Source organism: Crinia signifera, chromosome 5 (assembly GCF_055691185.1).
Source record: "Crinia signifera chromosome 5, ASM5569118v1, whole genome shotgun sequence".
NCBI classification, from domain to species: domain Eukaryota; kingdom Metazoa; phylum Chordata; class Amphibia; order Anura; family Myobatrachidae; genus Crinia; species Crinia signifera.
The window spans coordinates 234,282,797-234,298,665 of NC_139221.1; the positions used below are offsets into that span (position 1 = coordinate 234,282,797).

At 43.8% G+C, this 15,869-nt stretch overlaps 1 protein-coding gene across 2 annotated transcripts in view; it reads right to left on the minus strand.

Annotated features, from left to right (window-relative positions):
• The window catches only part of OSBPL10 (oxysterol binding protein like 10), a 389,517-nt gene that overhangs the window by 258,292 nt on the left and 115,356 nt on the right, over positions 1–15,869 (minus strand). The gene's annotated exons all lie outside the window — the stretch shown is intronic.

Genomic DNA, 15,869 nt, shown 5'->3' on the forward strand with positions numbered 1-15,869 from the left:
TTTCTGAGCTATCTGACTAGATTGCTTAGAAAATAAGCACATATCTCTCTGTGTGTATGCTCCAAGAGTTTAAATATCTCTTGCTAACTAAGTCAGTGCATGCAGTCAAAATGTAGTCAGAGTGCTTAGCAAATGACTGCAAATCTCTCTGTGTGTACAGAATGAGAGATACTCGGTTCTTAGCACTGAAATTAGTGCAAATTCTATTTCTTTGATTGGCTATCATTTGTCACATGTTTTGCATAGCCACTAAGATCCTGCTTTGAAATCTGAGTAAATCTGGCTAAAACCAAACCCGCACATCTCTACTAAAAATGACTTAGGTAAAGAATGGCCAAATCAGATTCCTTAAATATTTACATTGTTAAATATTTTTTTTAATTATACTAATTACACAAAATTGCCATGGTTTAGTTTAAATCTAGAATGTAATTATTTTTTATATATTCAGTAAACAGTTATAGTATTCAAAGCAAAGACACAAGCCTAAACAATACTGCATAATTAATACTGCATTAATACTGCATAATTAAAGTGCCACCAATAATTGGAAGCCATGACTGAAGCTTTTTTTTTTTTTTTACGAAGCATTGTCTGCCCCACCTGCAGTGCACATGGTTTTGCCCAATTTCCAAACAAATTTGGGTACTCTTTACCTAGAACGGCGCCCGCGATCAGAATCGCGGGCGTCGGGGGTAAAAAATCGCGGGCATCGCGGGTAAATCGCGGGTACATAAAAATCGTGTACCCGCGATGACCGCGATTTTCCCATAGGGAACAATGTTAAAAAGCCTGATTGACCGCGATTTTACTTTAAAATGCCTCAATGCCCGCGATTTTACCATAGGAATCAATGTTAAATGGGCTACAGAGCCCAAATAGCCCCAATTAACCCTTAAATGTCACCCCAATTTTTGTACGCCACCCCACGATCCACGCCAACCCGAAGCGTGGCGAGCGCAGCGAGCCCGCGAGGGGCGGCGGTACGCGTCCTCCGACCTTTTCATGCCCTACTATCCACGTCGGCGTGGAGTTGAGAATAGAATAGTGTGGCGAGCGCAGCGAGCCACCGAGCCCGAAGCGTGGCGAGCGCAGCGAGCCCCGCGAGGGGACGCGGATACCTTCACAGGTAAACGCGTCCCTTCGCGGGCTTCACAGGTGTCCGCGTCACCACGGACACCTGTGAAGTCCGCGAGGGGACGCGTATAACTGTGAAGGTATCCGCGTCCCCTCGCGGGGCTCGCTGCGCTCGCCACGCTTCGGGCTCGGTGGCTCGCTGCGCTCGCCACACTATTCTATTCTCAACTCCACGCCGACGTGGATAGTAGGGCATGAAAAGGTCGGAGGACGCGTACCGCTGCGCTCGCCATGCTTCGGGTTGGCGTGGATCGTGGGGTGGCGTACAAAAATTGGGGTGACATTTAAGGGTTAATTGGGGCTATTTGGGCTCTGTAGCCCATTTAACATTGATTCCTATGGTAAAATCGCGGGCATTGAGGCATTGAATGCAAAATCGCGGTCAATTATGCTTTTTAACATTGTTCCCTATGGGAAAATCGGGTGATCGCGGGCATCGCGTCGCGGCCGTTTATGTACATCCCGCGATCACCCCGATGGGCGCCGTTCTAGGTAAAGAGTACCCAAATTTGTGCTGCTATCAGATCTGAATAAAGGCCCTTATGTGGACAGGTCTGATCTAATAGCATACAATGCTTGTTCTGGGACATCTCAAGGCATCAATAGTTATTATTATTATATTTTATTTCTAAGGCACCACGGGTGGTTCTCAGCACAGTACACAGTACATACTGTATGGCACACATTAGAACAAGACAGGGTACATAGTTGGAAATATTATTTATTTAATTATTACTAAAACAGCTTTCTCAGTACACAATACAGCTGAGATGTAGGGAAACAAAGGAGTTGTCTGTGTACTACTAGGGGCGGGTTGTCGTGGAGATGGTTGATACAAGTGAGAAGAGATGCGGTTATTGATGGTTTCTGAGTAGGAAACAGCTGTAATACCCCTCTTACACCAGCCTAAATAATCCGGGTCTTGCACGGGAGTGCGCAAAAATCCGGGTTTGCAGGTGGTGTAAACGTACCCATTTGAAATGTCCAGGGTCGTGATTTGGTGATTGCCAATTTGCAAAAAACATCCTAATGCCATTTATATACTGTACATTTATATGTGCATATATCAAAGTGGTTTGCAGGCTGTATACTGAAAGCATTACTATATAAATTCCTTAGTGGTATATTCCTTAGTGGTTTATTATTAGCTCCCTAATTTACAATAGCTTCCTGATATGTGACTAGAACACTGCATTAGTGACATGTCTATTGGTAATCACTGTTCCCAGGTGACCACTATTTATATTTAGTCAATATTTCCCTGCACAGACAATCAGATATCCCATGAGTATGCCCCCATTAACTCTGACAACAAATTCCCAGTTTCCATCAATCTTTATGGAAATCACTTTTGATTCATTTGCAGAATACATACCATGTATCGGCTGTTGCCTTCCCATATAGTACCTGTCACTATGGGCAGTATTCAATGAAAATATTCTCCGTGCACGGCGAGCATTTTTTTTTGCTCGCTGTGCACTCTCCGTGTTCCGGAGGGCTCGCTGCCACTCCTGCTCCCCCTATTCAACGTGTTAAAGACTCGCCGCCACTCGCGGCGAGTCTTAACCCCTGCAGCGGACGAGCGTCCGCGGCAGGGAGCTGTCAGGGAGCCGGGGGACGTAGCAGCCAAGAGAGATTAAAGTCTCTCTTGGCTGCTGCAGGGGATATGGGGTGGGGAGCAGGGCTCCCCTGGACCCAGGCAGCACAGGCTGCCCCCCCTATAGCCAGCGGGGGACCCAGTATTCACTGTACCCGAACGTGCATCGGGTGCAGTGAATATATGAATATCTAATGAGCGGCTCGAGCGCTCCGGCCCCCTGCTGGCTGCACTGTGTAAAAAAAAAAAAAAAAAAAAAATGTAAAAAAATATTTTTTTCAAAATTAAATATATATTCATGTGCTATAGGCACATGAATAAAAATAACATGGCCCTTCACAGAAAAAAAAAACTGATTTTTTGACACCAAAATTAAAAAAAACACCCTTTTAGTTTAAAAGTTCACATTCCTGCTCTCCATCAAAAGATGGAGAATTTCTTCACGGAGAGAGACGGCGAGAATCACTTAGAAAGACGGAGAATATTTCACATTGAATAGGGTGGCTCGCCTTTGGAGAAAAAAAAACTCTCTCCACCGCGTGAAAAGCACAAACTCTCCAGAAATCACAGCGAATTTTTCTCATTGAATACTGCCCTATAAGCTGATGCCAGACACTCGCTTATCTCTGTCCAGTCCATCCTTCCTCCTTTCTGGGTACCCTTTGTATATATTAGCCTCAATCTCATCATTATCCTGTGCAGATGTGAAGCCTCCGCTAGAGAATTTATAACTCTATGTTACCACTGTTCTGCAGTCATACATGTCATTATAGGCCTTATCACATTCCACTAATGCATACCCTCCAAGTGTACCAAATTTGCCTGAACTGTACCAGCAAATAAAGAATGAACAGAATGCACCGATTTAGTTTGGCCAATTGACATTTGACATGTTGCTGATGTTTCGGGGAGGTGACAGGGTGGCCCATTTTCTGAGGTTTACTCAGAATGTCTGATAGTCACGCAGTTGATGCGATGGCTGCGTCAAACATAGGATCGGATCAGAAAAGCCAACAGTGGGAGTATATTTACCTAAGATGCCTCATGTGAATATGACATATTTCATACCTCCCAACATGATCCATTCCAGGAGGGACACAATGCTTTGCTCCCTGACTTCCCTCTTAATGTATGATTGCTATCAGCTGTTTTGACAGGTTCACTGATAAGCAAGATGTTTCACCACAGGTGATGGAAATCATACATTAAGGGCAGTATTCAATGAGAAAAATTCGCCCTGTTTCATGGCGAATTTGTGCTTTTTTCGCCTTGGACGGAGCATTTTGCTCTCCAAAAGCGAGCAACTCTATTCAATGTGAAATATTCGCCGTCTTTCTAAGTGATTTTCGCCGTCTCTCTCCGTGTAGCAATTCTCCATCTTTTCATGGAGAGCTGGAATGTGAACTTTTAAACTAAAAGTATATTTTTTTTTTTTTATTTTGGCGAATTTTTTTCATTGAATACTGCCCTAAGAGGGAAGTCCAGAAATAATTCCCAACTAGCATTGGCGGGAGCGTGACATATATTTCGGGACAGAAAATCGGGACATTTGGGAGGTATGTAATTATAGCATTCATCTCTGAATCAGGCCCTTAGTACTATTTGTGATGCAGTTACTTGAATGCCATAATCTTTATTATTTATTTATTGTTCTGTTTGCTTGCCTATGAGTTATTTGACAGTCTTAAAAGCTTTTGAGAGCATTAAAAATCCAGATATATTCTGCGTCCTTTCTGTAAGGTTCTCAAAGGAGTTGTGGCCTGTGCTTATAGACCCTTACATAATTCACTCAAACAGTTAAACATTCCTTGTTTCACTGGTCTTACACTCTTGCTATTATATAACCAAAATATAGCACTTTAGGTACTGAAATAATATTCTGATAGAATTAAATTTGAGTTCTCTGCAGCTTTCTAAAACTTTGTACAGGTTGAGTATCCCGTATCCGAGTATCCGTTATCCGAATTATTCCGAAAACCATACATTCCAGAAAGTGAAAAAAAAAAATATTTTTTGCTAAAAACTCACTGGGGACATTTGTAACAGCACTACTGGTGACATGATATGTAACTGGCACTATATATGTGCAAGAAAATGATTGCTTGGCATTCAAATTCAATATCTGAGATAGTACACAAATTTTGTTTCTTGTTTTGAAACCTTGTTTTTTGAACAAATAAAATATATTTGTGTGTATTTTATGTGGTAATAAAATATATTTGTGTGTATTTTATGTGTTTATACAGCATACATGCAAGATACTTCAAAATACATAATTGAAATATTAAAATATTCCGAAATACGGAATAATCCGTTATCCAAAATTCTCCTGGTCCCGAGCATTTTGGATACGGGATACTCAACCTGTATCACCTTCAGCCCTTGTTTTCCAATATACCAGGATATACACTCATCAGACTTAACATTCAAACCACTGACAGGTAAAGTGAATAACATGGATATTCTTGTTACAACAGTACCTGTCATGGGGTGGGATATATTAGGCAGCAAGTGAACAATCAGTTGAAGGAGACCCGTTGGTAACAGGAAAAAACGGGCAAGCATAAGCATCTAAGCGACTTTGAAAAGTTTTTAAAGGTTGTTTTTTTTTAAATAAAGTTATTTTATTGCAGAGCTTCTTGCATAGCCACATAGACAAGTAGTACAATATATAGATGTCCAGAAGTAATGTTAATCTGCAACTTGAGCATCCAAAGGAGCAATGCAGTTTTAACATATAAAAGTTAAATTGTAAAACAATAAACCATGTAATAGTAAAAGAATAATAAAAAGGGGAAGAAAAAGAGAATTGAGGATAGGAAATAGAGGCAAAGAAAGTGGAGTGGGAGAAACACATAGGAAAGGGGAGGGACCACTGAGCCAGGGTATATGGGAAGCAGAGTTGAGTCTGAAACACAACTTTTATGTTAGGATTGAAGCTTGATCCTGTTTTATCTTGCACCTCAGGTCCCAGGAGAGGGGTTGTCAGAATGGACATACCATGGGGACCATATCTCTTTGAATTTGGCGATAGTGTCATGTAGGACATGGGTAATTCTTTCCATAGAAACAATAAACCATATCTTAGAAAGTACCATTTGCATAGGGGGTTGAGAAGGTTGTTTCCAGCTAGAGGCCAAAGCACTCCTAGCCGCATGTAGAATATGAAGGGCTAGTTTTTTTGAGGGAGGGCTAAGTCCTTCTATTGGATAACCCAGCAGCACGGACCATGGATTGAGAGTGACACCTTTCTTAATAGAGACTCAATATGAGTCCAATAGGGTCGAATCTTGGGGCAGTTCCACCATATGTGGCAGAAGTCTCCCTTTGAGCCGCAGTTGCGCCAGCAAATAAAGATTGCGCTAGGAAAGAGCCTAAACTCTAGCCCAGTGGGCCAATGTGGGAAAGCTGTCAGTTGTCCGCCCTCCCAGGTGACAACTAGGGCGAAGGGGAGTCCCCATCTGTATTTGACGTTGTTATCTCTGAGAACTTGGGTGCAACTTCTGAGGTCCGAACGTCTTTAAGAGAGTCACAGTGGCAAGGTCTTGAAATATTGCCAACAGGAAAGACTCAAACATACATTTGTGTCTGTCACGTGAAAGGGCTAGATACATGGTCGGCACTGAGAGTCCCCCCAATACTAAACCCTTAGCATTTTTCCTATGCCAGACCCAGGCCTTTTACAACACATATATATATATATATATATATAATTAGTTGAATGTATTTACACAAATAGAGACAAAGCCATGAGCAGACCACCCAACCAGAACACTGGTCAGGCCCCTACATTATTAGGTGCTGGCCACAACCCCTATTATTGAGCATAATAAGCCCTTGATAATTTTCAGCTCCAGACCCATTGAGACCTTTTTTTTTTTCTGCCCCCCCCAATGATTATTGTATTTTGATTATGTACTAGCGCTAAAGTTGAACTGAGCGAATGCCAGTCTCCACTGGGCTCGCTCTCACGCTCCAAAGCCGCACAGTGTGTGACGTACTGGATAACACTCCTAAGCAGACGGGGGACGGACGGCGTTGTATTAGACACGCCGCCGCCCGCCTAACTCTGCCCGGCTTGGCTGTCATTGACAGCGTGTGCAATTTCAGAGCAGACAGACGGCGTTGTATAAGACTCGCCGCCGCCCGACTGACTCTGTACAGCCTAACCGCTAGTCTCAATAGCGTGTGATACTCCAAGGCAGACGGCACTGAATTATACATGCCGCAGCCCACCTAGCCCTACACAACTAAGCCGCTACCTATTATTCCTGCCGCCTAACAGCAGTGTGGCACTAGAGGAGAAGTGGCAGTTCTCACTAGCTGCCACCTGCTATATAGGCATCATACCCTCAGGGAAATTTGACTGTGGATGCGTTGGCAAATATATATATTTTGCTATACAAACAGGTTTATTTAACCTGTGATTAACCACTCAGTTATCAGCCACGCTATTCCAGCCATCCCTTCCCCAGGCAGAGTCAGCGACGCAGATAGTGGCAGATCTGCATAGTCGCTCACCCTGTGGGGAACTCACTATATTGTATTAAGGGCACCATACAGCTATTAAGCTCAATTTAGAGCCTCAGGCAGCAGGCTATACTAGCCAAATGTACATATATCAACTTTCTAACAGGCATTAAAGTGAAGCATTAGCATTATACACGCCGCATTGTCAACTGCCTGTCAACACTACCTTTTCAAGGAATCACACAAAACCGTGATAGGGGATCCCAAGGGAGTTGGGCCACACTGAATGAGGATAAATTCCTTATCCTCTTTTAATACACTGTCTGTGTTATATGTTTCACTGTTTGTCAATATTTCGCCTCTTTGTCTTTTAATAAAATCCAATAAAGGTTACATTTTATGCTTATAGTTCTACTTTTGAGGTGCACCACATAGAAGACATTCTTCTCTGTTTCTTGTTTGAACACCCTAATAAAACAACATTTTAACCCTCATTACATGTATATTTATTATGTTCTAATGTGGCATTTTAATCACTATCTATGTGTCCCCACATTGGTTTTACTTTTAAATAAAGTTATGTTGGTGTTACAGTGAAAAAGTTGACACATGTCGACTTCTGTGAATTGAGTGTCCTGCTTTTTAAAGTATACAAAAACACTTTCTGAATGGGTGTAGATGGTTATAAAATAACTACCTTGACATATATAAGCAGGTCTTAGAATGAATCTTACCTAAAATTAAACCAACCTTTACATGTTGAAGTGTAGAAAGATATGCTTCCAATGTGTTTGAGTGCTGTGTGTGGCTTGCAGGTAGTGAAATAATGGTTTTCACTTAATAGCCTGCAGCATTGCTTATTACATTCAGGTGTATGTGTTTGTGTAGTAATCAGCGTTAATTAGCAGACCCAGGCGTCCGCTCTCATGCGTTATCTCTAGGGATGGTCTGGAGCTATCTTTGGCGTCCGCCTGTTTTTGGGCCAAAATGCACAGCGCGTTCGCTGATCGAGGCGGTTGTGGCACCGTACATTTTTGGTGCACACCCCCGTGTACGCCCATGTTTACGCCCAGTTTTCCTCATTATTCCGGCCGCTCCCCTAAAAACACCCCTATGCCGCTCACAAAGACCGTGCTCTTGCAGACAGGTTTTTTCGCACGGAGAGACCCGTCCGTGAGCGGTGTGAGGTCGCCACACATGCGCATTGCGAAAGCTACGCCTGCGCAGATTAAAAAAAAACCCGATCTGCCCGTTTACGGTCCCACCGTACCGAGCAGAATAAACCCCTATGTCCCAATTCATACCACTTAAATATGTTTTAAAATAAGAGACACCCAAACTATATTTCTCTTATTCCAACTTGTATCGGGCATTGGGTTTATTTATATTATTATTTGTTGCAGCCAAAGTTACGGTGATACACCTGGAAACCTGTGATATCCATATCAGTTCTAAAAAACAAACATTTTATCCCCAGATATGTCTTCCCATCTCATTCTTAAGGCCAATACACACTGGGTGACTTTGAGCTGAAAGCCGCTCAAAACAGCCTGTTTGAGCGTCTTTCAGCTCAAATCCGCCCAGTGTGTAAGGCCCGGCGATTAGCAGTGAGCGCTGCTGCTGCTGCGCTATGCAACGCCGTCCTCCCCCCTCATTTGGTGCCGGGCAGGGGGAAATCCCCTCAGCGTGTATACACTGAGCGGCTTTCCCCGCAGCGATGATTGACATCATCGCTGTCCATACACGCTGGGCATAATCGCCCAGTGTCTATGGACCTTTACTTCTACTAAACCATTTAGAAAAGAGATCAGCAGAGCCTGAGACATGTCCAGACATTTACACAAAAAGAGGATTTTATTTTCAAGACAAAAAGTTTCAGCAGATACAAAATAATTGTAAAATGATCTGGACAAGCCTCTTGCCTTTCCACTCAGACAATTGCAGTGTGCAAGCGTATCATGAGCATTACCCTGTCATGGTTAGTTGAACAAGCAAAGCAAATGTGCCTTTGCCTTTGCAGTATCGATTGTACCTTCAGGAGAAAAGCAGACAATCACACAGGAGAGCATTGGTTGCAAAGATAATGCCGCTTCTATGCAAGTAATCAAACATATATTCAAGATGAACAAAAAAGAAAATGGAGGAATAAAAACCTAGTAAGAATCAATGGGATAGATTCATATTGTTACGTTCCAATACCCTTATGAGCTGGTTCAGGCGCACCATGAAATATCTACATGGAACAGCTGTCACTCAGACTCCTCATGGACGAGCCTACTTTCTCACGGTTTCAACCACAAATATGTAATGTACTGCAGTAGCTTGAAACAACTAAGCAATCATTTAATGATTGGATTTTATAATATGATTCCAGTTTCATACACCTCATTAGAAGCTTATGCCATACCTCCCAAACATTCAGTTTTTTGGGCCCATTTTCAGGGGACTAGAGTGCAGTCCCATAATCCTCTATTTTCAGGGGATTACAAGATATTACACAAAGTCATGTAGTGGAGACACTATGCAGAATTCAAAACTGGCATATATATATAAAAAGGTGATAAAAATGGAGAGTGATAACTCACCAGCAAATCAGGTCCTTATTGCCAGGCTGTGTTTGCAAAATGACAGGTAGGAGCTGATTGGTTGGTGGTTTATCACTCTCCATTTTAACACTTTTCAAGGCTTAGAACATGGGTCTTCAACCTGTGGCCCTCCAGATGTTGTGAAACTACATGTTCCAACACGCATTGCCACATTTTTTCCTATAAGAGCATGCCAAAACTGTCAGTGCACGCTGAGACATGTGGGACATCTGGAGGGCCACAGGTTGAAGACCTGTGGTTTAGAACATCTCGCCCATTTATACTGATTTCACACTGCAAAACCTGCTTTGACTTCAGCCTAGCGGGGGACAGGTTAAGTGACAGGTCCGCCCGGCTGCGGCGCGTCACGGCAGGGGGACGCTGTTAGTGCTAGGGCCGCATCGCCTGGAGGTTGCTTGGCAACCTGGGGATGCCGGTCGGCACGCACCCGGCCAGCTGTTCTAAATTAACTCATCAGGGGGCTTGGTCCGGTGGTGGCGGCTGATTGTCCAGCACATCCCTTTTAAAGGGATCTGGCCCAGTTCAGCCCTGCCGGTGATATTATTTCCTACAGAGTGCCTGCAGCACTCTGTTGTCCCGGTCTGCTGTGTCCCTGTGCTGTTTAGTCTGGTCCAACTGTGGGCCAGCTGTGGTTCAGCCATTGTCCAGTCGTGGTCTTGTCACCGTCCAGCCATTGTCCAGCTGCCATCTTGCTGCAGTCTGCATCCAGTCCTGGTCCGGTCTCAGTCTAGTCTTGGTCCAGTTACGTCTTGGTCCGGTTACGTCTTGGTCCGGTTACGTCTTGGTACGGTCCTGGTCCAGTCTTGATCCGGTTCTGTCTTGTTCAGCGTATCATCATCTAGTCCTGCCAAGTCGCTCCTGGCATGCACATTACCATCCTGTGCTACCGAAGGTTCGATCCGCTCACGTAAGTGCTCCAGTGGAGCGCCAGTGGAGCCTGGTTCCTTATTCCTGTATTTCTGTGGGCAAGCTGCCCTTTAGGCAACTATTGTCTTAGTCCAGCTCTCCGTGATTCGGAGTTGTGGGCTCACGCCTGTTTTGGGGTACCGTTACTGTTAGCGTACTGTTTTGTGTTGGCGTGTTTTGTTTGGTGGCACCCCGTTATTTCTTTGTCCGGTACCTGTGACTCGATCCCACTCCCCATCCTTGGCCTGGGGCCGTTAGCTAGGGTGTTCAGTCCAGATAGGAACAGGACCAAGAGCACGATCTAACTAACAGGGCCTCATGGTCGTCGGGGTTGGAGCGGGCTTAACTCGCTCCTTCGAACGCGGCGACTAAAGGAAAAGCCTAGCACCTTGCAACCTACGGTCACCTGCCAGGCCAATAGAGTCTGAGTAGGGTTTTGCCGTGGCCGTTCTTAACAGCGGTCCTGGCTGAGGGCTCTGCCCACCACCACTGCTTGCACGCACCCCCGCACGTTAAATTAATTTATATAATCCCCTTATTGGAGGAGCTGTCCCTTTATCCATTCATTGTTACTATACATGTAATCAGTGGCGGAATTTACCGCCTCCTGCCTCATGTCATCAGTTACGGTGTGTGATTCATTGTTTGGGACCTTCTAAATTTGCACTAAAATTTGCACAGGAAAGAGGGGGGGGGATGCTGCGGGGATTGTAGTACTGGTCTCCGATACACTTGGCAGAAGATCCATCCATGATCCATCACCTGCTAATAGGTCTTTGCTATTTAGTGTCACTTCTCTAATTACCAATGTGCTTTGCATTGTGCTACAAAGGTAGCAAGGCCCAGCCCTCTCTGTCCTGCATTCCAAAGCTGTAGCACCGTCCAAAGTATGTACAGCTCCACCCGCCTTTTGAAAAAAACTTTAAGGGGAGGCCCTGCCTACTTTGTCAGTCCTGGGTCCAGCAAATTCTGATGGCAGCCCTGTCTGCATGCATCTGCACATGCATTAACCAGAATGCATAAACACATAATAGATGATGCCTCAATTCCATCTTCAGTAGAAGAAGGGGAAAAAAAGATAATTACTGTATTCTGAAATGGCGGAAGTGATGAGGATTGTGGCCCTAACTGTACCTTTTGGAATACTTCTTAAACAGACATCTCCATTTACAGCAAACCTTCCGGTACGTTCTACTGTATTCGGTAGAGATAAATAAATAGAACCTAATAACTGAGCATGTCATATCAACATGCAATCGCCTACCACTCTGAACTGACCATCAATATACTAATAAAACTGAGCTGATGGGAATAGAAACATGCTGGATAGGTAATTTTACAGGGAACTATTACATCTACTTGACAAGTCTAAATTCAGGTCTTCTTTTACATCCCTGACCTATAGTACTGCCAAGTTTAGAAAATGTTATTTACTATTCTAATAACTTCATTATATTGCGCTGACTGACAGCATTGTAATAGAAGGTTAAATTCCTGCCATTAATACATTCATTTCTGGGAGTTTTAAATAGTCCTGAGCTTATGGCACCTTCCTGTCTGTTTTTCTAAAAGTAGTGGGAAACCCAGGGTCTAATTCCGGGCTGTACACTAGGCAGCCTAGCAAACAGGTAAATGACACCCGCCGCCCAAATAAACGCCCCCCCTCCCCTCGTGCCGCACAAATCCCCTTGATGGTCGCACACCATCATATGATTTTTAGCCCCTTCAGTCTAGACCAGGCATGTCCAACCTTGGCCCTCCAGATGTTGTGAAACTACACATCCCAGCATGCTTTGCAATAGTTTTAGCATTCTCTAATAGCAAAACTTTGGAAAAGCATGCTGGGAAGTGTAGTTTCACAACATCTGGAGGGCCAACGTTGGACATGCCTGGTCTAGACTGACTACTATTCCAGCCGCTATCCTCCGCCCGAGCAGACATTGCGACGCCTGCGTTCATAGGCGAACGCCCAGCATTTTTAAGGAGACGTCCATACAACGTGAAAGGTCAACAGTCAAAAGGTCTCACTTTGTTTTTGAGCCGACATGTGCCTAATGTGTGTCGACCTAATGCTTGTAGTCCTAGTGACCGTATCTCCTACCAAGCCACCAAGAGCTGGATGGTATTTGTGCTGTCTGTGGTCAATATACCTATGACTCTAGTTTGAAATCTCCAGCCACGATCCAGATCCTCATACCGGTGCCTTGTTATGCAAAGCACCTGTCATCTGTCTTGCCCATTCTCCCTTTGAATTGTGCACATATGAGACATTGGCACCTACCTAACTGCTTTAAATGCCATTGCACAATATATATTAAGATGTACTAAAAAAAAGTGGAACAAGAAAACTGCAAATAATCCACCAGACAACCTGAAGGCTTTACTGTGATTTATTACAAAAGAGAGTGAATACTAGACCATGACCCTCCATCAATTACTGGTGCTCTAAACACTACCCAGAATAATGACCTTATAGAAAGGTACAGTAACAAAATCTCTTGATATTCAGTCTGAATAGCATTATAAAATATACCATTTCTACAAACTGCTGCGGGATGTCTTCATTCTCATTGAGTTGTTCAAGTGCCTGCTGCACCATTGCTTTCTGCATATTTAAGACAATTCATACAGATGAAATGAAATAGCTGCTTCAAATCCAGACAGGAAATGGCAGGAAATGTCTTTGTCAATCATTGTGGCTGGGATGAGATGTTCTAGTGTGAATACATTGCCTCGATACGGAGCAGTAAATATATACAGCATGTGGCTGCTTATTATGGAGCTTATTACTTTCTGCTTTAAGCAGTTGAATACATTTCAACAATAGAAAATAACAGTATTTAAATATATACAGCTGACAATTGCATTAGAGGTACAAATAAGGTCTGTGAAACACACGGTGAATGGTAGTCATCAGCTCCTTTCAGACCGCACATATTAACCGGTATATTGTCGTTTTTTTACCGTTTCAAAACGGTAATATGTGCAGTCTGAATGGTCCAGAGTGAAAAGCAGGGTCCTACCCGTTTCATACCCGTTTTTTTGCTGCCTGAACGGGTCTGAAACGGTACACAGGCAGCAGTGAGCACTATTGGTCCCCGGCGCAGTGCATAGTTAATGAACCGGACGCTCATTACATATGTACATATCTAATGAGCCGTTCATTACAAATGTACATATGTAATGAGCGTCCGGCTCATTAAATATGCACTGCGCTGGCTCAGCGGGAAACCAGCTAATGCTCAGTGTCAGACCCCCTACCCTTACCCTTCCAGCGTCCTGCAGCTCTCCTCTCTGCCTGCAGTGGGGAGCTCCTGCTGGCAGTCTAGGTGCGGGCTCTGGTGCTCCTGATCCCCTCTCTATACGCTCCAGCGCATCTCCAGGACATCTCATGCTGCTTTTTACACCGCAAACCTGCTTTAGACCAGGTATTTATATGTGATGTGAAAGGGGTTAAACTTGCTCTGACCCGTTGAAAAAAACAAACGTTTTAAATACCTGGTCTAAGCAGCTTTTGCGGTGCGAAAGCAGCATTAGTGGTTTGTTCTTTTATCAAATGGTCAGATTTACTGAAGACTTGCACCAGGAGAGAAATAAAACATGTTGTAATTCTTGTCCTATAATCTGAGTTATTATAACTCGAAAAAGAAAATAAGATTAGCACTAGCCATTTAAAGCTACGGGAAAATATCACCAGGACAATCCACATGTAACAGCTGCACTGCCAGGGGGAAGTAATCAAATGCCTGTTCAGCCCAAATTACACCTCAATGTTTTAATATCACAGCAACTGCCAGGAAACTGATAATAGAAATACAGAATCTAAGCTATGTGTTATCATTTATAATGAACATTTTTTTTTTATTCACTGCAGTAATCATTAATACCCCATTCTCACTGCAGGCAAATTCCCAGGTCTAGCATGTCGACCCAGGAATTTGCCTTTTAACACATGATTTTTGGCAGTGTGAACGGGTCACATACCCGGATCTGATATACGGGTAAAACCCTTCTTTTTACCCGTATCTTAGATCCAGGTATGCAGACACAGGTTGACCCATTCACACTGCAAAAAACCCAGTGTTTAAAGGCAAATTCCCGGGTAGAACTTCTTCACCCGGGAATTTGCCTTGCAGTGAGAACGGGGGTCCAGAGCGGCAGTCCCCGGCATTTCAATGCCAGGGAAAAGCCGTGTATTTCTCACTCGCAGTGAAAACACGGCATAAATTATACTATATTTTCTTTGAGAATGAATGTTGCAAATATTGAATGTGTCATATCATGTAGAAGTATGTTGTTTGCATTCACTATTAATATTGTTTCTGCCTGCCACGGGCAGTTGATATTGTGCGTACACACTGAACGATATCGGCCACCGGTATTGTGACGTCACCGGGCATCTGAACATGCAGGTCAGTTGACTATATTGCCAAATTGGCCTGAAATCTCAGTAGACATCAATCATTGTTAAGGACACATGGAAGCATCAACAATGATATTGAGTGTACAAACTAATGTTTACAGTTCACTAATTCTCACTGCGAGAGAGAAAGACTGCCGTGACTGCCACGCCGGACCCCCGTTCTCACTGCAAGGCAAATTCCCAGGTGAAGAAGTTCTACCCGTGAATTTGCCTTTAAACACGGGTTTTTCGGCAGTGTGGACGGGTCAACCCGTGTCTGCATACCCGGATCTCAGACACGGGTAAAAAGAAGGGTTTTTTCCGTGTATGAGATCCGGATATGTGACCCGCTCACACTGCCAGAAATCCCGTGTTAAAAGGCAAATTCCCGGGTCCACATTTTAGACCTGGGAATTTGACTGCGTTGAGAACGGGGTATAACTGATCTCATCGATCTAATCACTTACATCACTTGCAGCTTTATAACCCACTGCTGCCCCGCCCTCCCGCATCATACCCCTTTCACATCGCACTTTTAAAACGGTAAATTGCCGTTTTTTTCCCTTTTTAAAACGTTTAAGCCTGCACTGTGAATGCAGCACAGCCGATTTACCGTTTAAAGTTAACTGGCATTTCGAACCGTGTAAAAAGCAGAGTCCTACACGGTTCCTTGCCGTTTTTTGTGCAATGTGAATGTGTACAATGTGTCTGAAATGGTATTTCAGGCAAACAACACAAGCTACAGAGCAGT